The 22,472-nt window shown below is 41.1% G+C and overlaps 1 pseudogene; it reads right to left on the reverse strand.

The window, feature by feature from the left end:
- Positions 1-257: 257 nt before the first annotated feature.
- Positions 258-22,472, reverse strand: part of LOC139269228 (immunoglobulin lambda-1 light chain-like) — a 100,767-nt pseudogene continuing 78,552 nt past the window's right edge.

Below are 22,472 nucleotides of genomic sequence, written 5' to 3' on the forward strand. Positions count from 1 at the left end.
AATAACGGCACTGGAGCTAATATAAGTGTAATTTTATTACAACGCGGTATTTGCAAGGTTACACTGAAGCGTTGATCAGCTCAGTATGAATACGCTATAAGATTCAGCCAGCGGGTTCCAGCGGACAAACTGTACATCTGTTGTTTTAACTGGAAATGAATCACTTAAAATCAAACATGTAATGTCCAAACACGGAATTTATTTGAAAAAAAAACTTTACCAATAATGTAAATAAATCGATGCGTAAAGTTCTTGAATCAGGTACAACTGGATCTCGCGAAGCTTGCTTGAAGCGGGTTTGCTTGAGTCGCATGTTTAACCACACAGGAGTAAAGCTCGTGTGAGTTCCACACTGAGGCTGGCAGAGTCAGATAACTGTTCACACTGAACTGCTCACGTCTCCTGCTGGATCAGACTAGTCTCAAAACAATTCTCTCTCACACTGCCATCTAAAGTCCACTCAATCGCCATAGCGCCCGGCTTAAAGCCATTCACTAGACACAGCAGGGTCGCCGTGTTCTTTGCTGAGATTTGATCCGATGACGGCGAAAGACGGACACCGAGGGGCCCTGCAGACCTGCAAAGTAAAAACAAATGGAAAAAGATCCATTTTTCATTAACAGAAAATGTCTGAATCCATGTGTGACTATGTTCAATTTTTTTTTAAATTGGGCGTCACTTTACACATGTATAAGGATTAATGGAGAACTTCAACTATCCTAATATAGACTGGGACCGAATTAGTGTAAAAAGCAGAGAAGGGGACAATGTTTTGAAGTTAGTTCAGGAGAACTTTCTTGAACAGTTTGTTTCCCGCCCGACAAGGGAGGCGGCATTGCTGGATCTGGTTCTGGGGATTTAGGTAGGTCAAGTGGAGCAAGTGTCAGTAGGTGAATATAAGGACATAAGAACATAAGAACTAGGAGCAGGAGTAGGCCATACAGCCCTTCGAGCTTGCTCCGTCATTTCATACGATCATGGCTGATCCGATCATGGACTCAGGTCCACTCTCTGCCCGCTCCTCATAACCGCTTAATCACTTATTGGTTAAGAAACTGTCTATCTCTGTCTTAAAATTATTCAATGTCCCGGCTTCCACAGCTCTCTGAGGCAACGAATTCCACATGTTTAACACACCTCAGAGAGAAGAAATTCCTCTTCATCTCAGTTTTAAATGGGCGGCCCCTTATTCTAAGATTATACCCCCTCGTTCTAGTCTCCCCTATCAGTGGAAACATCCTCTCTGCATCCAACTTGTCAAGCCCCCTCATAATCTTATACATTTCAATAATATCACCTCTCATTCTTCTGAATTCCAATGAGTAGAGGCCGAAACTCCTCAATTTTTCCTCATAAGTCAAACCCTCATCTCCAGAATCAACCTAGTGAACCTTCTCTGAACTGCTTACAAAGCAGGTTTATCCATATATAAATATAGAAACTGTAAAGTCCTGTCCCTGCAGTACAGATTCACACGAGGCACATACTGAAGTCAAGGTCACTCAGGACCTGCACCTTTATTACATGGCTCTCGAATGCCACACTTGCCTGAGACCTATCCTTATATGCCTGTCTGGGACAGGTATCCAGTGTTTCCTGCAAGTGCACCCCTGGTGGTAAGGTAAGCTTGTGGTTACAGGTCATCTCCAGTTACATGTATAGCATGGTAAGATACAGTTATGTACAGTAGTGTGAGATACATGACAGAAACCAAAACTGCACGCAGTATTCCAGGTGTGGCCTCACCAATACCTTATAAAACGATAGCAAGACTTCACTGCTTTTATTCCATTGGCCTTCATGATCACTTGCTGTACCTGCATACTAACCCTTTGTGTTTCATGCACGCTGTACTGCAGTACTTTGCAATTTTTCTCCATTTAAATAATAACTTGCTCTTTGATTTTTTTTCTGTCTAAGTGCATGACCTCACACTTTCCATCATTATACTACATCTGCTAAATTTTTGCCCATTCACTTAGCCTGTCTATGGCCTTTTACTGCTGTTTTGTGTCCCCCTCACACATTGGTGTTCCTCCCATCTTTGTATCATCAGCAAACTTGGCTACGTTGCACTTAGTCCTTTCTTCCAAGTCATTAATATAGATTGGAAATAGTTGGGGTCCCAGCACTGATCCCTGCGGCACCACAATAGTTATTGATTGGCAAACCGAGAATGAAGCATTTATCCCGACTCTCTGTTTTCTGTTAGTTAGCCAATCCTCTATCCATGCTAATATATTACCCCAACCATGTGAACTTTTAACTTATGCTGTAACGTTTTATGTGGCACCTTGTCATATTCTTCTGGAAGTCCAAATAAACCACATCCACTGGTTCCCCTTTATCCACCCTGTTCGTTACATCCTCAAAGAATTCCAGTAAATTTGTCGAACATGCCTTCCCCTTCATAAATCCATGCTGACTGCCTGACCGAATTATGCTTTGACAAATGTCCTGCTACTGCTTCTTTATTAATGGACTCCAACATTTTCCCAACCACTGATGTTAGGCGAACTGGTCTATTGTTTGCTGCTTTTTGTCTGCCTCCTTTTTTGAATAGTGGCGTTACATTTGCAGTTTTACAATCTGCTGGGACCTCCCCAGAATCCAGGGAATTTTGGTAAATTACAACCAATGCAGCCACTATTCCTGCCGCTACTTCTCTAAGACGCTAGGATGCAAGCCATCAGATCCAGGGGATTTATCTTCCTTTAGCTCCATTATCTTACTGAGTACCACCTCCTTAGTGATTGTGATTGTGTTAAGTTCCTCCTCCAACCCCCCCCCCCCACCCCCCATAGCCCCTTGACTATCTACGGTTGGGATATTATTTGTGTCCTCTAGCCTAAAGAGCGATACAAAATATTTGTTCAGAATTTCTGCCATTTCCATGTTCCCCATTATTAATTCCCCGGTCTCGTCCTCTAAGGGAGCAATATTTACTTTAGCCACTCTTTTCCTTTTTGTATACCTATAGAAACGCTAGCTATCTGTTTTTATATTTTGTGTTAGTTTACTTTCATAGTCTATCTTCTCTTAGGGAACAGTGATCATAGTATCATAAGGTTTAAAATTAGCAATCTAAAATATATTTCTAACAAATAATTTAAATATCTTTAACCAATATTTCACAGCACGTTTGCTCTAGAGACTTGAGCGCAAATATATAGGCTGATAGTTCAGAGCAGTACTGAGGGTGTGCTCCACTGTCGGAGGTAGTTTCTTTTGGATGAGACGTTAAGCTGAAGCACTGTCTGCTTTCTTAAGTAGAAATAAACGATCCCATAACAGTTTTTCAAAGAAGAGCAGGGGAATTGTTCCTGGTGATCTAGCCAATATTTATTTCTCAATAAATTATCACAAAAACATATTATCTGGTTACTGTCATATTGCTGTTTGTGGAAGCTTGCTGTGCGCAATTTAGCTGCTGCATTTCCTACATTACAACAGCGAACATTTCAAAATGTTTCATTGGCTGTAAATCGCTTTGGGATGATGTGAGGTCGCGAAAGGTGCTATATAAATGCAAATCATTCTTTTTTGAAGCATTGAATGAAGTAACATTTTCATTGTCGAGTTGTAGGGCGCAGAAGACAAAAAGATATAAAGATTTAATCATCACAGTGGGAGAGCACTGAGAGTTGTAGGTTCAGATAACGTCTCATAAGTATATGTCTGCTACTCTTTGAATAAATAGGCCTAAATCATCCCGATTTTCGGGTATTCTGTACCCATCCCACTGAAGAAGAGGCAATAATTGAGAAATTTCATAAGTCAATTAACAGTATTTGATGCAAATATTCTATAAAACTACTCCAGGAAACAATTCTCTATATTTCCGGTTAAAAACGCACAATTTTGGCGTGAAGTGTCTTGGCGATGAGGTAATCCCTGCTATGCAAGTGAAAAACAAAGGAGGAAATGCACAACCAGTAGGGTTGCATTGGGCGTGATTCGGCAGAAGGCTTAGAACATTATAAAAATGTGAAAAACACTTCAGAAATCAGTACTAATGTCAATCTGTTATAAATTTATTCTCTGAGATGGAGCTGAACTCATCGTTTAGATTAGTTCGTTACGATTCTTTAGGCTAAGCTGATCAGCCGGAGGAGTCAGTTAAAGTCAATTGAGAAAGCATTTACGTAAAGAATTATAGCTAGTTTGGAAACAAGTTGCTTTGTTTAAATTGTTATTATTCTGGTAACGGTGTGACCTTGATAACCAACACATTGCTTTGTCTGAACTGATTAGAAATGTCTTTCACAGTCCAGTGAGTATGAGGCATATGTGGTGCAACATTGTCACCTACTGGCGTAGTAGCATACGGCACAGAAAAACAAAGTAACAGCAGATTTGAATAAATGCGCAAGCGCCTTTTATACGCATTGCTTGGTATTCAGTTCTACTGAAGACAATTGAGCTGAATATTAAGCAAGTTGACATTTAAATTCAGTTCATTAAAAACATTTGGAATAAAAGCTAATATCAGAAATGGTGACCATGAAGCTATTGGATCGTCATAAATAAACAACTGGTTCTCAAACGTCATTTACAGAGGGAAACCTGCCGTCCTTATCAGTTCTGGACTATGTATGACTCTAGACCCATAGCAATGCATTTTTATTTGTCCCTGAGATGTGAGCGTCGCTGGCAAGGCCAGCATTTATTGCCCATCCCTAATTGCCCTTGAGAAGGTAACGGTGAGCTGCCTTCTTGAACCTCTGCAGTCCGTGTGGTGAAGGTACTCCCATAGTGGTGTTAGAGAGGGAGTTCCAGGATTTTGACCCAGCATTTATGAAGGAAGGGTGATTTATTCCCAAATCAGGATGGTATGTGACTTGGAGGGGAACTTGGAGTTGATGTTGTTCCCAGGCGCCTTCTGCTCTTGTCCTTCTAGGTGGTAGAGGTCGTGGGTTTGGGAAGTGCCTTGGCGAGTTGCTGCAGTGTATCTTGTAAATGGTACACACTCTAGCCACGGTGCACTGATCATGGAGGGAATAAATGTTTACCATTGTGGATGGGGTGCCAATCAAGCGGGTTGCTTTGTGCTGTAGGGCATTGAGCTTCATGGGTGTTGTTGGAGCTGCACTCAGCCAGGCAAGTGGAGAATATTCCATCACACTTCTGACATGCGGCTTGTAGATGTTGAAAGGCTTTGTGGAGTCAAGGAGGCGATACACTCGCCGCAAAATCTGTCCAGCATCTGTCCTTCTATTGTAGAACACAGTATTTATGTGATTGTTCCAATTAAGTTACTGTTCAATTGTGACGCCCAGGATGTTGATGTTGGGAGATTCGGCGCTGCTAGTGACATTGAATGTCAATGGGCAGTAGTTAGAAGCTCTCTTATTGGAGAATGTAATTGCCTGGCATTTGTGTGGCACGAATGTTACTTGCCATGTATCAGCCCAAATCTGAATGTCATCTAAGTCTTGCTGCAGTCGGGCATAAATTGCTTCATTATCTGAGGAGTTGCGAATAGAACTGAACACTTTGTAATGATAAGTGAACATCCCACTTCTGACCTTACGATGCAAGAAAGTTCATTGATGAAGCAACTGAATGTGGTTGGGCTTAGGAATCTGCACTGATTAATTCCTGCCGTGATGTTATGGGGCTGAGTAGATTAGATTCCAACAACCATAATCATCTTCCTTTGTGCTAGGTATGACTCCAGCCAGGTGAAAGTATTTCCCCTGATTCTCATTCACTTCAATTTTACTCCGGGTTTTGTAAATCTTTCCACTCTTGTTCATGTTTAAAAGTTAAAGTTAAAGTAAAATGTTTACAGAGAAATTGAAGCAATAAACAATTCCACATAGATATTTTTTAGAACTGCAAAAGATGTTACATCTTCTATAAATGTATTTTATTTATCTTTAACAGTTAACGGTTTAAATTTCTTGTAATAAATAGCATTTGAATTTGAATTGATCAATGTCCGGGCATTGCAGCCTCAGGAGTCGACGAGTTGCGTGAAAGTCAGCTCCACAAGCGTTGTCTGACAGACCTGCCCTGCTGGGCAGTTGTCTCCTGTAGAGGTTCATCCCTCTGCTTGGGTCCCCATGGCAAAATATCTTATCTCTCCATCGGCTCGTCTACAAGGCTATTGAGATCGAGATCTTCTGCCAATGCAAAGTTCTGCAGACTGCAGAAAATCAGCACAATCCTATCAGCCTATCCTTCTATTCCTTTCTCGCTCATGTGCGTATCCAGCTTCCCTTTAATTGCATCTGTGCTTTTTATCTCAATTGCTCCTTGAGGGAGCGTGTTTCATATTCATACCACTCTGGAGAAAGGAATAGAAGGATAGGCTGATAGGGTTAAATGGCGCAGGGTGGGAGGAGGCTCAAGTGAAGTTATGTTTCAAGTTTCCGCTCAAATTCATTTGCATAATCAGAACCCATCATCATAGGCAGTTTCTTCTGAATTCCTTATTGGATATATTAGTGGCTCTTATATTTATAACCTCCAGTTTTGGACTCTCGCACAAACAGAAAAGATTTTATTTGTGTCTATCCTGTCAAACTCTTTCATTAACTTAAAGACATCCAGCAGCTCACCTATTAGTCTTATTTTATCCTAGAGAAAAGAGCCTCAGCCTATTCAGTCTTTCCTGATATGTATATTCTCTTAATTCTGATGTCATCAATATGAATATTTTTGTACCTTCGCCAATGCCATTCTATGCTTTTTATACTATGGGGATCATAAATGTCCACAGTACTCAAAGTGTGGTATAATCAAAGAGAATAAAAATACTGTGGATGCTGGAAATCTGAAATAATAATAGAAAATGCTGGAAATACTGAGCATGTCAGGCAGCATATGTGGAGTGGGAAACAGGGTTCTTATTTCAAGTCGATGAAACACTCATCAGAGCTGGAAAAAAGTTAGAGCACGTTTTAAGCAAGTGCAGAGGCAGGGAAAGGGGGAGGGGAGGAAAGAACAAAAAAGAAGGACTGTAATAAGATGGAATACGGATAATTAAATGACAAATGGAATGATGATTCAAGGCGAAAAGGAGTGGTTATGGGACAATAAAATAAACAAAAGATGGGTCTAGAGGAGCTGAAAATAAAAATAGCAAAATCATTACCAACAACTGCTGTCCGAAAAAGTGGGAGCAATGGTTATGACCTGAAATAGGTGAACTCAACATTGATGACGGAAAGCTGTAAATTACTTAATCATAAAACGAGGTCTAACCAAGATTCGATACAAGTTTAACAAAACTTCTCGTCTTTTCAATTCTATCCTTCTAGAAATGAAACCAAGTGCTTGTTTCCATTTATGCCTCATTAACCCGTGTCAATTATTTGAATGGTTTGTGTATATGTACCCCTAGATACCTTTGCTGCTCTACCACATTCAGACTATTATTATCCAAGCATTATGTAGCCATCTTTATTCTTCCTTCCAAAATACACCACCTCACAGTTATCTCTGATAAAATTCATTTGCAAATTACACACCCATTCTGTAAGTCTTCATGTATTTTGCAACATTCTTCCTTTGTATTAACTATATCTCCCAATTTGGTGTTTCAGCCACAAATTTTGAAATTGTCCTTCCGATTCCTCGGTCCAAATCGTTAATGTAAAATTGTGAACAACAATGGTCGGAGCAACAAACCCTTTGGACATCACTTCCCACCTTTTGCCAGACTGATTAACTACCCTAAACCCTCACTGTCTGTTTTCTGTTTTGTAGCCAGCTTGCTAACCATTCTGCGAAATATACCCTGACTTCACAGGCTCTGACCTTAAATATGAGTCCATTTTGCAGTACCTTATCGAGGACCTTTTGTAAATCCAAAATATTGGATCCACTGAATTTATATTGTTTACTCTTTCTGTTACTTCTTCAACGAATCCATTGGGCCATCAATTGCGGCATCTCAGGGAGAGTACAATTGGTGTACATACGATGTGTGTACGCACCCAAAGAGGGCTCAAAAGTGATGACTCTTGGCATGTGAAGTGCTAACACTGAGAATTGGAATTTGCAATCTGTGAGAATTTTGACCGATCGCCGCAACCCAGAAGACGGCCACTTGCGGGCCGAGATTTCAGCTATTTGCCCAACTCCTGCCCAGTAAATGTCCTTCAAACTCTTATGCCTGGAAAAAGCAGGTGTATAACGTACTTTTAACGTACTCCGAAAGTTGAAGTTCCAATTATTATGAATGAGAACCCCCACCAAACAACCAAAACACGAATAAAAAACAGCCTAACATCTGTAGTTAGGAAAATGTTGGAGTCCAATATTAAAGGAGCAGTAGCAGGACACTTGGAAAAGCAAAATTAGGTCAGGTAGATTCAGCATGGTGTTATGAAGGGCAAGTCATGTTTGACAAATTTTCTGGAATTCTTTGTGGATGTAACGAACAGGGTGGATTAAGGGAAACCAGCGGATGTGGTGTATTTGGACTTTTAGAAAGCATGTGACAAGGTGCCACATAAAAAGTTATGCAAAAGATAAAAGTTTACGGGGTTGGGGAAAATATATGAGCATGGATAGATGATTGGTTAACTAATAGAAAACAGAGAGTCGGGAAAAATGGTTCATTCTCGGGTTGGCAATCAATAACTAGTGGGGTGCCGCAGGGATCAGAGCTGGGAGCCCAACTATTTGCAATCTATATGAATGACCTGGAAGAAGGGACCGAGTGAAACGTAGCCAAGTTTTCTGACGATACAAAGATGGGAGGGAGCTCAATGTGCGAGGAGGACACAAAAAATCTGCAAAAGGACATAGACAGGCTAATTCAGTGGCAAAAATTTGGCAGATGGCTTATAATGTAGGAAAGTGTGAGGTCATGCACTTAGGCAGAAAAAAAAATCAAAGAGCAAGTTATATTTAAATGGAGAAAGATTGCAAAGTGCTGCAGTACAGCGGGACCTGGGGGTACTTGTGTATGAAACACAAAAGGATAGTATGCAGGTACAGCAAATGATCAGGAAAGCCAATGGAATCTTGGCATTTATTGCAAAGGGGATGGAGTCTAAAAGCAGGGAAGTCTTGCTACGGTTATACAGGGTATTGGTGAGGCCACACCTGGAATAATGCATACAGTTTTGATTTCCATATTTACAAAAGGATATACTTGCTTTGGAGACAGTTCAGAGAAGGTTCACTAGGTTGATTCCGGAGATGATCAGTTTGATTTATGAGAAAAGATTGAGTAGGTTGGGCCTCTACTCATTGGAATTCAGAAGAATGAGAGGTGATCTTATCAAAACGTATAAGCTTATGAGGGGGCTTGACAAGGTGGATGCAGAGAGGATGTTTCCACTGATGGGGAGACAGAACTAGCGGGCATAATCTTCGAATAAGGAGCCACCCATTTAAAACTGAGATGAGGAGAAATGTCTTCTCTCAGAGGGTTGTAAATCTGTGGAATTCGCAGCCTCAGAGAGCTGTGGAAGCTGGGTCATTGAATAAATTTAAGACAGAGATAGATAGATTCTCAAACGATAAGGGGATAAGGGGTTACGGGGAGCGGGCAGGGAAATGGAGCTCAATCAATGATCAGAACAGCCATGATCGTATTAAATGGCGGAGCAGGCTCTCGGGGCCATATGACCTACTCCTGCTCCTATTTCTTATGTTCTTATGTTCTTATGTACTTAACATATACACCACATATATAAGATTCATTTAAATTAAATATATTAATATCTTATAAAAAAATATATTTTCTCTATTTTTTAAAATGCTTTTAAAATTATGCCTTAAAATAAACTTACCATAGTTGGGAGGGTTTTTAACAATAAAATATGTTTTCATAACTTTTATTTTAATATGTTTTTGTGTGTTTTAAAGCACTCGCACCTGTGAAAGAAGGCTATGTACCTGCTTTTATCAGGTGCAAGATTTTGAGGACATCTGCTGGGCAAGATATGCGTACATAAGGCAACCTTGCCCTTGGAAATGTCCGTGCTCCTATTCTTGCTACGATCTGTGAAGCTCCAGCTTGACAGGTTGGAAAAGCTGATTTTCAGCACATATGCATTGGGCACAGAAAGCCAGCTTTTCCGATGCTTTCCCCGGTCCGTAAAAACTTCGTATGGTCCGGGATGTCAGAATTTCTGGCCCATTAATATGTGTTTTTTAAATGTTATTTATTATATTTCTGCATGTTTTTAAACTCATGCGTGTAAAAGGAGGCTATATGTCTGCTTTTTTCAGGCACAAGAATTTTGAGGGCCTTTGCTGTGCAATATTTGGGCAAATTCCGCAATCTCGCCCTTGCAAATGTCCTCACACCCGATATGCGGACAGAACGGAAAAGTCGCTTTTAACTGCATGCGCATTGTGCGCTGAAAACCAGCTTTTGTGGTGTCTTCCTGGGACTGTAGACACTCAGTACGGACCCGGGGGAGACCAGGATTAAAACCTGTCCATTAAGGTAACTTTGGTTATAACTCTATTATAACCTATTTAAAAAAAAATGAAAGAATCATTTATTTTCTAAAATATTTAATTATATTCAATTTAATTTAATTTTTATATGTGTGGTCTTTCTTTTATTTATTATGTTGTCTTTCTGTAATTTAGGGGGTATTCTCTTTGATAGTAATGGGAGCACGTACAAACGGAGCTCCCATTATTATGAATGAGATTAATCCACGTTCATTGGTGATCCAGTCCCACGTGATGTCAGGTTGCGCTTACGATCCTGGGATTTGGATGCTGGGATGCTGGACTACGAATCTCGGCCTGCCTCAGACTGTAAGCATACATTCCTCCCTGATCACCAGGTTCTTTCGGATTATTATTAAATCCGCTTCCACTACACTTGCAGGTGATGCCTTCCAGATCACGATAACTAGCAGGGTAAAAAAAATCACCTCACCTCCCCCCCACTCCCGCTATTGTTTACCAATTATCTTGAATCTGTGACAGTCTGCTTACCGGCCCTCAAGCCAGTGGAAGCAGGTTTTGATTCCTACTCTATCAAATCCCTCATAATTTTGAACAGCTCTAATAAATCTTCCCTTAACCTTCTTTGCTCTAAGGAGAAACATCCCAGCATCCCTATTCTCTCCGCATAACTATATTATCCAACGTCTGGTAGCATTCTCGTAAATCTCTTTTACAACGCCTTGATATCCTTTCGAAAGTGTGGTGCCCAGAATTCGATACAGTACACTAGCTGAGGTCCAACCAGTCTTTTATAAAGGCGTGCCATCGTTTCTTTGCTTTTGCATCCTAAGCCTATATGTATATACTTGTTCAACAGCTTTAGCAACTTTCCTTACCACCTTCACAGATTTTTGAATTCGAACCCCCTTGTCTCATTGTTCCTGCACCCTTTAAAATTGTACCATTTCGTTTATACTGTCTCTCCTCATTTTATTCCCAACATGTATCACTTCATACTTCTCTGCATTAAATTTCATCTGTCATGAGTCTGTCTATATCCTCCTAACATCTGCTACTATCCTCTGCATTTTTTATTACGTTTCCATGCTATGTGTGCTTCCACAAATGTAACTGGCCAAAAACTGCAGTTGGAGCATAATCATTTATACTGTACTTTGGAATCAGGCCCTGTGACTGTTTCCAAAAGACATCAACTTTCTTTACGTAATTGCTGGGCAGTTGGTGGGCAAACAGCCCAACTCTGCACCAGCAATTAAATGTCAGAGCGGATGGGCTCTCAACGCATGCAAGTGCATGTGCAAATCTTGAACTTACAGTGGATTTCAAAGGCAGTTTGAAGGTGTACTCTGAGAGGACGTCTTCATATCCAGGAAATTTCACATCAATCGACAAAGCTTAAATCGTCGTGGACGATAGCATCTAACCTATTTTTTTTTGTAGTACAATACCTTACCCTTTCGTTGGCTAAATAGAATATCGATACAACAGAACAATGTCCAACATTACAGCTTACACACTTGCATCCCATGTGAATGGAATCGATGAACGAAGGGAAGCTCTTTGAATTCTATTCTAAAAAGTACAACCGGTTCAATTGCGCGAGATACCTGGAAATGGAATTGAATAACTGCCTTCTTAGTGTAAAAACAGATGCTCTAAACAGAGCGAGATCTCAAAATACCGAAAGTAATAACGTGTAATAACATTATTAACGCTCTAGCACATAACAAACAACTGCTAATAGATAGAGGTCCAGCAATATATCTGTGACTAATTACATAGAATGTACAGCACAGAAACAGGCGATTCGGCCCAAGCAGTCCATGCCGGCGTTTCTGCTCACCTCGAGCCTCCTCCCATCCGTCTTCACCTTATTTTACAGCGTAACACTCTATTCCCTAATCCCTTATATGCTTATGTAGCTTCCCCTTAAATGCGTCTGTATTTTCGTTGGTCCTTAAAAAGGTATGAAAAATTATGAGATGGTGTTTTCGACAAGGGTATCGGGCATCAACGTGCTAGATTCTATACCTATGTTCACCATTTTCTTTCCTGAAGATATTGGTACTGCGGTAAGGAGTCTGCATGACCATGTGCTTGATACCACTAATGTTCTTCACACTGCAGATTCCAGGCAGTGAAGAAATGTGCACGGCACTTTTAATAGAGTTACCTCGTTTCCGTGCAAAAGATTTATAAATTAATTGTGCCAGCCAACCGAGTGGTTTGTATCTTGTATGGTGATATTGTGAGCTTCAAGTTGGGCAATTTTTCATATATCTCTTGTTGCTGCTTGAAATGACCCAGGAGTATAATAACGTATGGCGTACCTTTGATGTAACCGTCACTGTCCTGGGCCAGTTTCTACGAATAGTGTTGCAAAGTTCCTTTGTGGCCTCTTTAGGGAATAATAAACGTCACATGCAACATTCTTGTAACATACTCAGCAATGATTGTTTTGGCCTCTATACTGGACTAGGTATTTTTAGCTGGTCGTAGGGGAAAGTACAATATATTTTATGCCTCAATAGAGGATGGAATTTATCATAATTGCACTGTATAACATTACATCTCACAGCTGTATCAATGTTTCAATGTATTGACACGTTCGGGCTATGGTTGAAATGTATTCGTAATTAAAAATAGTTTAATGAGTTGTACAAGATAAAATAATAGAATAATGCTCCAGGACAGTGAATATTTGTGCATGTGTGTGTGGGGATGAGTGTGCGGGCACTGTGTGATGTAGTGTGTGTGTGCGGAGGCGGGGGGGGGGGGGGAGGGGTGCGCATCGTATGTGTGCGTGTATAAGATGGAAGTGGGCAATGGTGTGCATGGGGGGTGTATGTGTGTGAGGAGAGCGTGTCGGGGCGATGTGTGTGCACAGTGTTTGTGTGTGTGTGGTGTGTGTGGGAGTGGTGGTGTGTGTGAGTGTGGCGGGGGGGGGGGGGGTGCGGGGGGGAGTGGGGGAGTGGACAAAGTGTGTGGGTGACGGGATGTCGATTTAACCCATCTGTCCTAAGTATCGAACAGTATCTTGCCTGTACAGTGAAAAGGTGAGCAGATGAAATATACAACACTTGCTATATGAGTAAGAAATGTTATCGCGATCTGCTGTGGAAATGTTTGGCTAATGAAAGAGTTTTGGAGAACTTCTTGTTCTTTTTCCTACATTAGAGAAAGAGCAGTGGCGTAAAGGGTGCAATGAAATGCCGATCTCGGTTAACTGCCCTAAACAGCAATGACTTACTTTAGCATCATAGAAACATAGAAAACATAGAAAATAGGTGCAGGAGTAGGCCATTCGGCCCTTCGAACCTGCACCGCCATTCAATGAGTTCATGGCTGAACATGCAACTTCAGTACCCGATTCCTGCTTTCTCGCCATACCCCTTGATCCCCCTAGTAGTAAGGACTACATCTAACTCCTTTTTGAATATATTTAGTGAATTGGCCTCAACAACTTTCTGTGGTAGAGAATTCCACAGGTTCACCACTCTCTGGGTGAAAAAGTTTCTCCTCATCTCGGTCCTAAATGACTTGCCCCTTATCCTTAGACTGTGACCCCTGGTTCTGGACTTCCCCAACATTATGAACATTCTTCCTGCATCTAACCTGTCTAAACCCGTCAGAATTTTAAACATTTCTATGAGATCCCCTCTCATTCTTCTGATCTCGTGAATACAAGCCCAGTTGATCCAGTCTTTCTTGATAGGTCAGTCCTGCCATCCCGCAAATCAGTGTGGTGAACCTTCGCTGCTCTCCCTCAATAACAAGAATGTCTTTCCTCAAGTTAGGAGACCAGAACTGTACACAATACTTCAGGTGTGGCCTCACCAAGGCCCTGTACAACTGTAGTAACACCTCCCTGCCCCTGTACTCAAATCCCCTCTCTATGAAGGCTAACATGCCATTTGCTTTCTTAACCACCCGCTGTACCTGCATGCCAACCTTCAATGACTGATGTACCATGACACCCAGGTCTCGTTGCACCTCCCCTTTTCCTAATCTGTCACCATTCAGATAATAGCCTGTCTCTCTGTTTTTATCACCAAAGTGCATAACCTCACATTTATCCACATTATACTTTATCTGCCATGGATTTGCCCATTCACCTAACCTATCCAAGTCATTCTGCAGCCTCATAGCATCCTCCTCGCAGCTCACACTGCCACCCAACTTAGTGTCATCCACAAATTTGGAGATACTACATTTAATTCCCTCGTCTAAATCATTAATGTACAATGTAAGCAGCTGGGCCCCCAGCACAGAAACCTACGGTCCCCCACTAGTCACTGCCTGCCATTCTGAAAAGTACCCATTTACTCCTACTCTTTGCTTCCTGTCTGCCAGCCAGTTCTCAATCCACGTCAGCACACTACCCCCAATCCCATGTGCTTTAACTTTGCACATTAATCTCTTGGGTGGGACCTTGTCGAAAGCCTTCTGATAGTTCAAATACACCACATCAACTGGTTCTCCCTTGTCCACGCTACTGGAAACATCCTCAAAAAATTCCATAAGATCTGTCAAGCATGATTTCCCTTTCACAAATCCATGATGACTTGGACCTATCATGTCACCTCTTTCCAAATGCGCTGCTATGATATCCTTAATAATTGATTCCATCATTTTAGCCACTACCGATGTCAGGCTGGCCGGTCTATAATTTGCTATTTTCTCTCTCCCTCCTTTTTTAAAAAGTGGTGTTACATTGGCTACCCTCCACTCCATAGGAACTGATGCAGAATCTATGGAATGTTGGAAAATGACTCGCAATGCATCCGCTATTTCATAGGCCACCTCATTAAGTACTCTGGGATGCAGACCTTCAGGACCTGGGGATTTATCGGCCTTCAATCCCATCAATTTTCCCAACACAATTTCACAACTAATAAGGATTTCCCTCAGTTCCTCCTTCTTACTAGACCCTCTGATGCCTTTTATATCCGGAAGGTTGTTTGTGTCCTCCTTAGTGAATATCGAACCAAAGTACTTGTTCAATTGGCCTGCCATTTCTTTGTTCCCCGTTATGACTTCCCCTAATTCTGATTGCAGGGGACCTACGTTTGTCTTTACTAACGTTTTTCTCTTTAAATATCTATCGAAGCTTTTGCAGTCCGTTTTAATGTTCCCTGCAAGCTTCTTGTACTCTATTTTCCCTGCCCTAATCAAAATCTTTTTCCTCCTCTGCTGAGTTCTAAATTTCTCCCAGTCCCCGGGTTCGCTGCTATTTCTGACCAATTTGTATCCCACTTCCTTGGTTTTAATACTATCCCTGATTTCCCTTGATAGCCACGGTTGAGCCATCTTCCCTTTTTTATTTTTACGCCAGACAGGGATGTACAATTGTTGTAGTTCATCCATGCGGTCTCTAAATGCCTGCCATTCCACTGTCAACCCCTTAAGTATCATTCGCTAATCTATCCTAGCCAATTCACGTCTCATACCTTCAAAGTTACCATTCTTTAAATTCAGGACCATGGTCTCTGAATTAACTGTTTCATTCTCCATCCTAATGTAGAATTCCACCATATTATGGTCACTCTTCCCCAAGGGTCCTCGCACAACGAGATTGCTAATTAATCCTCTCTCATTGCACAATACCCAGTCTAAGATGGCCTCCCCCCTAGTTGGTTCCTCGACATATTGGTCTAGAAAACCATCCCTTATGCAGTCCAGGAAATCCTCCTCCACCGTATTGCTTCCAGTTTGGTTAGCCCAATCTATATACATATTAAAGTCACCCATGATAACTGCTGCACCTTTATTGCATGCACCCCTGATTTCCTGTTTGATGCCCTCCCCAACATCACTACTACTGTTTGTGCCCAATGTAAGCGAAATCTGTTGGCTCACCTAGTTCACGCTCTTCTGTGCAATGAAGCAAGTTAATCCTCAATGCACCTCCAGAATATGTATCAGTTCGTGTTCCCAGACCATCGCCTGCCAGGAGCGCGGCTACTACAATCTCCACTCTGGGCCATTCGATAGGTCTCTATAGTGAGCATTAATATTAATGCAATACTTTCGCTAAAAAAAACACTCACCTTTAAAACTTAAAAAAAGCTGCAGCGTTTAAAGCTGCTTTCGGAGAACTAGTTTACGGAATATTAACAACTATTATTTATTGACCTTTTTGGATTTTTAAAGATGAGTTCTTCCTGGTCGATGAATGTTAAAAATGGAATCGAAATCATTAAGACATGTTTTCATAGAAGAATACGGAGATATGGGATATGGCACACTTTGTTCGCAGCCTCCAGTTGTCTTAGTGCAGTGGGTGAATCACTGCAGCTTGATATATCTTTCGATTGAATAAAGACGCATTGGGTCAAATTGCACTGTGTACTTTTGCTATATCTACCTTTCAGGTTTGTCTGAAATTAATTTGGTCGTCATTTTAACAGGTTTTAAATAGTGTTATGTCTCTGTTAAATAGCAGCCAATGGAATTTCACATGAACTCATTCAATGTCCTCATGCTAAGATGGACAACGTAATTTTATCTCAACTGTTTCCGCATGTCGGGATGGGGTCGAGTATTTTTTTTAAATTGGCTGAAATTCACTTTATGCAAAGATTAATCAGATCAATTCCAAGGATCCAATAAACGGTTGGGACGTGACATAAAGTTGCATACATATTAAATTCGACGTAATATCCCCTTTGTAATGTGCTCTTAAGGAACTTTGCAAGGTGTCGGATCATTAGGTTCGTGCAGGGAAATATTTTGTTCTGACCTTGATTTTTAAAAAACTACAAAATGAATGAGTGGTTTCGTGTTCTCGACACCCTCATGCTCTGTTTGCATAAGTACAGGGCTGTAAAGATATTCAATATTCCCGCTCTTTGTATTACGCTGATCGGGGGCCGTACTTGAGATTCACCGGTCTGAATTACAATTATTTTCCGCGCTTTATTGAGGGTCATTGATCTGCAACTTTTTATTTCTCCAGGTACTCAGTCAGCGTCTCAACTTCACTGGGAAAAAACGTTAAAATCACTTTCACCCTGTCCGGAGACAGCATGTGTAGCTATTACACAAGTTGGTACAGGGAGAAACCCTGCAGTGCCCCTGCCTTTGTTTGGAGCGACTATGATTCGAGTAGAGGTGCGGGTATTCCTGATCGATTTACTGGATCCAGAGACATGTCGAGCAACGTCATGCATTTAACCATCAGCAATTTACAATCCGGGGATGACGCTGGTTATTACTCTGGTGCCTGGGATGGTAAATTCACTTCCGGGAAAGGAACTAAACTGAGTTTGGCCAATAAATAAATGTTTCGCTATGTACGTCTGGGATTCCTGAAGTGCGACTTTTCAATTGTTGGCTTAATCCGGTTGTGGGAAAACTGCTTTTGAACTTATATTTATAATTCTCCGAATCTCTCTTTGTGTTTAGAGGGAGAGGTATTTCTATTCTGATTGCCAAATTCTCATGAAACTGTCGCACAACAATTACAATGTTATGGAAGACGTTCCAAAATCCGAATCATTATTTTTGAGTGGGTAGAATTGAGCTTGCACCAGTTTAATTATAATTTATTGGTGATTTGAAACATATTTGTAAAGCATTGGTCAATCTGCATGAGAGGTTATTTAAAAATGTCTCGGTACTTTTGACTGACTTACAATGTCCTCGCGTGGTGATTAATGACTCGCTAGAGCTAAAAAATATATATATTGTGAAATATTTTCTACTTCCCCGACACGGTGCCATTAAAGATTCCGCACCAGAGAATTGGAGCCTGTGTCGTTAGTGCATTTCATCTTAAACATCAATTCACAATTTCATCAGTATGTAACGAAGAACTATAAATAATAGTGATGTTAGAAATGTTAATATAAATTACAAATTTGAAGACGTTGATGTTCTTTTTGACAGGCATATTAAGGTTATCAGAGATAAAATGAGATTGGAGATTTGTTGCCTTTGGAAAAACATTGTAAATGGAGGCAGCCATATCCTGTCTTGTATAATTCTACGTTTTAAGGAAACAGGGAAATATTAGCTGAAGAGAGATTAGCGTAATCAGGTCAAATGATGCGTTCTGGGTGACTATGATCTCCTGGATCTGGCTTGATCACTTTCAAGAGTTCCAGAGAATTTGCCCAATCATTTCCCGGAATTGGGCACGTATTTATCGCTGTTTTGGCTCCTCAGAACATGACAGTACGGGAAGGTGCATGAGTGGATATTCTCAGCCTGAAACTCCTTTTTGATCTATCCCTTTGTATATTTGTAGCTTTGTAAAACCATCAATGTTTCATCCCGCACCGATATTATAACAACTGACAGATTCATTACAGTCGAATTCGATTCATTTTGTATGAATAGAACCGCGGGATGGGCATTCGTAAAAAAGTATAACCGTGCAGTTAATCCGAGAGGCTCAAACCACATTGTTCTTGGAATATTTAGCTACATGCCGTAGAAAGTCGCTGCGCTGTGTTATAAATGGTTCCATTCAACTTGAATCTAGTGCAAGTTCAATTTCAAAAACAATTTTAAAAGAGCAGGATATTTTACTTTTAAGCTATTTAGACATCTGGTGGTTGGTTTGTCTCTGTTCGTTACTTTCTCATGTGTGGAGCAAAACGTTTTAGACTTAAACCCCCTTTCCCGCCCTCACATCAGAATATAGTAACCGGGTAACAGGTTATGCCTGTTCCACCATTCTATTGGATCATGGCTGATATGTACCTCAACTCCATTTATCCGCCTTTGCTCCATATACATTGATACCCTGAGCCCACAAAAATCTATCGATCTCAGTTTACCCAACAGCAACAACCTCTTTGTGGCAGGGAGTTTCAGACTTCCACCACCCTTTGTCTAAAAGACTGCTTCCTGACTTCACGACTTTATGCCACGGCCCAAGCTTTAAGACCTTGCCTTATTGTTCTGGATCCGCCCACCAGAGGAAATAGTGATATGGAGGGAGTGCGTCACTGAAGGAAATGCCTTCCTTTGGATGACGCCATAAAGAGGAGCTCCACATTCCTGTTCAAGTGGACGTTCACGATCCCATTCCATTATGCGAGGAAAAGCAGAAAATCACAGTCCATACCCCAGCTCTGCCTCAATCATTGCCTTAAAAGAAACGGTTTTGTGTTTGTAGCTTCTTGCTTTGTTTAAGTTTACTATCACCGCGCTGTAAAGTAATATATGTGAGAATTGATGTGCTGCTATATAATGCCCCTCGTTATTATTTTTATATTAACATAAACAAGTAGAAGCAGCTGAGCTTTCTTCAACAGGTGGTTTCACGTCTAACTCCGCAGCTAAAATCGACAAACTTGCTAGCGATTACATCAAATAGCTAGGCAAGTGTGACTCTGCCAGTGTGCAATAGTAGTCCCAGCATTCACATGATAACCGACTGAAAAGGCTGGACAGCTTGGGGCTCTGAATCATTGGAAATGCTGGGCGGTGACCTAATAGAGGTACTTAAATTGATGAAAGGGTTTGATAGTGTAGATGTAGGAAAGATGTTTCCACTTGAGGGGTAGTCCAAAACCAGGGATCGAAAATAGTAGATACTCAAAAATAAATGCAATAATGAATTCAGGAGAAACGTATTTGCCCGCAGAGTGGTTAGAATGTGGAAGTTGCTAGCAGAGGGAGCAGTTGAAGAGAAATTCTTATATGGCTTTAAGGGGAAACTAGCTAAGCACGTGCGTACGAAATGGATAGAATGATATGCAGCTAGGGATCGATGAAGTACGATGGGAGGCGGATCGTGTGGAGAATTAACACCGGCATAGACCAGTGGGGCGGAATGGCCTTTTTCTGTGCTGTAAATTCGATGTAGTTCCATGTAAAAATACGAGTTTGGCGCCGTTGAGCGTTATTAAATTTGCATCGTAACATTCTTAATAGGTTTGGCCTACACATTAAAAGACAATTAAAAGAAAGAAAAACTATAATCTTCAGAATTAATCCAAAAAAGCGTCTAGTACCTATAAGGTAAGAACAAGGGACACAAAGACACTAGTTGAAATGGAGTAACAACTACAACTCAGTTCAGCTATTCCTGTTTGCTAACCTGTATAAATATGAATGATCAGCAACAACGTTCAGTCTGAGCGCTGCAAACTGTCATGAACAACATCGTCTGTATGTCCCAAATATAAATTCTACTTCTGAGTTTATAGATGTATATTACTTACCTGCAGTCTTAGTCCGCACTGAAAAATCAATAAACATCTGTCAATGTATTACTTACTCATGCATCTTAGAATCTTTTAGAATATTGATAGAACAGTTTTGGCAACCTGTAACAAGACGCAAGCAGTGGATATTTGTCCAGTGATTCCGGGACTGATCACCCCTGAGCCAATCCCAACGTGTATTAGAGATAATTCTGGAAAACAAATTGAAGTTGGCATTAACAACAAAATATAGAGGTAATGGAGAACTTAGCAGAATATATACACAAATACAGCGCCAGCCACGCTGGTGGCCTTCTTCCACTAGCGTACGTGAAGTATAATGTGGATAAATGTGAGGTTATCCACTTTGGTGGTAAAAACAGAGAGACAGACTATTATCTGAATGGTGACAGATTAGGAAAAGGGGAGGTGCAAAGAGACCTGGGTGTCATGGTACATCAGTCATTGAAGGTTGGCATGCAGGTGCAGCAGGCGGTTAAGAAAGCAAATGGCATGTTGGCCTTCATAGCAAGGGGATTTGAGTACAGGGGCAGGGAGGTGTTGCTACAGTTGTACAGGGCATTGGTGAGGCCACACCTGGAGTATTGTGTACAGTTTTGGTCTCCTAACCTGAGGAAGGACATTCTTGCTATTGAGGGAGTGCAGCGAAGGTTCACCAGACTGATTCCCGGGATGGCGGGACTGACCTATCAAGAAAGACTGGATCAACTGGGCTTGTATTCACTGGAGTTCAGAAGAATGAGAGGGGACCTCATAGAAACATATAAAATTCTGACGGGGTTAGACAGGTTAGATGCAGGAAGAATGTTCCCAATGTTGGGGAAGTCCAGAACCAGGGGTCACAGTCTAAGGATAAGGGGTAAGCCATTTAGGACCGAGATGCGGAGGAACTTCTTCACCCAGAGAGTGGTGAACCTGTGGAATTCTCTACCACAGAAAGTTGTTGAGGCCAATTCACTAAATATATTCAAAAAGGAGTTAGATGAGGTCCTTACTGCTAGGGGGATCAAGGGGTATGGCGAGAAAGCAGGAATGGGGTACTGAAGTTGAATGTTCAGCCATGAACTCATTGAATGGCGGTGCAGGCTAGAAGGGCCGAATGGCCTACTCCTGCACCTATTTTCTATGTTTCTATGTTTCTATGTGATGGGGAACACCGACTCCCTGCGCGAATTTATTCATGTGGTAGAGAAATAGTGCCCGAAAGCAATATAAAAACAAAACCAAAGCAGCGATGGGCCAAGTTTTGATTGCCGTTACTAAGGAAGTTGAAATTTAGAATAAGAATCGAAGAACTAGTATAAAAGAATAAAGGGTGAGCAGCAAGGATTATGTGTAACCTGTCAAGAACTAATAACGCAACTAGAATAGTGTTCAAAACAATGTAGTAAATTAAAGGAAATTGTGCAGGAGGAGGATGAATATCACCAGGGGTTAAAGTGAGTCCGAGGCTGTGATGCAGTTAGATAAAGATGTATCGGCTCTGTACATCTAATGTAACAGAAGAATTGTGAGACAAAATAATTCAATTAAAATCCACAAACCTGTTACCCAGACCTCCACAAGGCCCAGGCTTGGTTGAAGATTCTGATTAATGGGTGATTACATTGACAATAATGTGGTGGTACATAAACCATATCCCTGAGCTAGCAAACAAGGTGGCATAACAGGAGCTCCAATGCAAGCCTGAGAATGGGCATCACTTACACCTAATTGAGAACGTAAATCAGTAGAAAACTGGGGTAAGTAGTCAATATCATAGATTAAATTTTGAGTTGAGTTAATAAGGATAATTAAAGGAGAAGAGGATATCCCTTTCCTACCGTTGACAGGGGCTACATCGGGATCTTTGCTTGTTTGCGTGTACTGCTTTGTTTTAAATTTCCCTGTGAAACT

Source organism: Pristiophorus japonicus, chromosome 8, assembly GCF_044704955.1.
Source record: "Pristiophorus japonicus isolate sPriJap1 chromosome 8, sPriJap1.hap1, whole genome shotgun sequence".
Taxonomy (NCBI): Eukaryota; Metazoa; Chordata; class Chondrichthyes; family Pristiophoridae; genus Pristiophorus; species Pristiophorus japonicus.